The sequence below is a fragment of the Elephantulus edwardii genome, unplaced genomic scaffold (assembly GCF_000299155.1).
Source record: "Elephantulus edwardii isolate Elephantulus edwardi_28Jun2011 unplaced genomic scaffold, EleEdw1.0 scaffold00016, whole genome shotgun sequence".
Taxonomy (NCBI): Eukaryota; Metazoa; Chordata; class Mammalia; order Macroscelidea; family Macroscelididae; genus Elephantulus; species Elephantulus edwardii.
This window is the reverse complement of record NW_006399766.1, coordinates 22,502,413-22,504,444: the sequence shown is the minus strand read 5'-3', so window position 1 is coordinate 22,504,444 and position 2,032 is coordinate 22,502,413.

Below are 2,032 nucleotides of genomic sequence, written 5' to 3'. Positions count from 1 at the left end.
GTAAATGTTCATTAAAACTAATAAAATTTAATAATAATTTATAAAAACAAATAAAAAATAATGGCAATGTACAAAGAACTGGAGTTGAAGAGTAAACAAGAGAAAAGAGGAAGAACTCACTTGGCATTTCTCAAGTTGAAAGAATGTAAAAACAAATTCAAGCCTTAAGTTGCAATACTGAGAAATGCTATGGGAAAAGTCTTGAATGATCCAAGAAGCATCAAAAGAAAATGGAGGGAATACATGGAGTCACTGTACAAAAAAGAAATTGGCCAACAGTGAAAATTTTAGGAAGCAGCATATGATAGAGTCAAGGTAATGAAGGAAGAAGTTCAAACTGCATTTTAGGCACTGGCTAAATACATACATACATACATACATAAATTTAGTCAGTCAGTCAGTCAGTCCGTCCCAGGAATTGATGGGATGCCAGTTGACATGTTTCAACTAACAGATGCACCTTTGGACATGCTCACCAGTCTATGCCACAAAACTTGCAATAGAGCTTCCTGGGTAACTTACTGGCAGAGATCTGTATTTGTTCCCATTCTCAAGGAAGGTAATCCAATATAATGTGGAAATTAACAAACACTATTATTGTTATCACATGTAAGCAAAATACTGCTGAAGATCATCCCAAAGTAGCTGGAACGGTACATTGCCAAGGAACTTCCAGATGTTCAGGCTGCATTTAGAAGAGGCTGTGGCACTGGGGCATCATTGCTGATGTCAGATGGATCCTTACCGAAAGCAGAGAATGCCAGGAAAGCATCTTATTTGTTTTTTATTTACTATGCAAAGGTGTTTGACTCTGTGAACCATACCAAATTATGGCTAACACTGAGAAGAGTGGGAATTCCAGATGCTTTATTATGCTCCTGTGAAACCCACACCTAGACTAAGAAGCTGTTGGTTGAATAGAGCAAGAGAACACTGTATGGTTTATAATCAGAAAAGGGGTATGCCAAGACATCCTTTCTCTATAACTGTTCAATCTGTATAGTGAGCAAATTATTAGAGAAGCTGGACTTTATAAGAAGCGTAGCATCAGAATTGGAGGACAATTCAACACCTGAAATTATGCAGATGACATAACATTGCTTGCTGAAAGGGAGAAGGACTTGACTACAAAAAAATAGCATCAGACAAATACCGAGGAACATTACACATGCTGAAAGAAATATGAGTCACTTAAAACATGTGCCCAAATTGCTGTTTAAATTAATATCTAATATAAATCAATTTCTATAAAGCACTTAACACCAAAATGAAGCAATAAAGGCATGAAACACCAATGCAACGTATATGTTGTTTTTATGTGCCATTGAGTCGCCTGTTACTCATAGCAACCCTATGTACAGCTGGTCAGAAGCCTGCTCTGTCCTGAGCCAGTCTCACTGACTCTGACACACCTACCCTCATTACCCCAGTTTCTGTATCAATCCATCTCATCCTGGGTCATCCTCTCTGGTGCTGTCCCTCCACCCTTCTGAGCATGATGTCCTTCTCCAAGGACTGGTCCCTCCTGGCCAAGTGCCCAAAGTATGTGAGACCAAGCTTCAAAATTCTAGCCTCTGAGGAGAAACTTGGTTTCACTCTTTCCAAGACAGACATTTGTTTCCTTGCTGGTCCATGGTATGTTTAAGACTCTTCTTCAGCACCACAACTCAAAGGAATCTATTCTTCTGTCATCCTTAGTCATTGTCCAGCTCTCTGATGCATAGCAAGTCATGGTGAAAACCATGGCCTGGATCATTGTGCCCAGGCCAACAAGATTAAAAAGTGAGAACATCATGTAACTTCCTTATGGTTTTAACATTTGTGTTCATCATTAAGAAGACCCACAGGTAAGCCTGAGAAAAACTGGATTAATTGTGTATACTGCACTGAAACAGATGAGGGAGAGAAATAATTTAAAAGCAATGTATGATAGGGTATTATGGTTATCACAAGAGTCCACAATTAAGGTTGCATAGTACTTGGGGTGGTGGGAGGGGTGCGGGGGGGGGCAATTGTGTACTAGGGAGGGAGT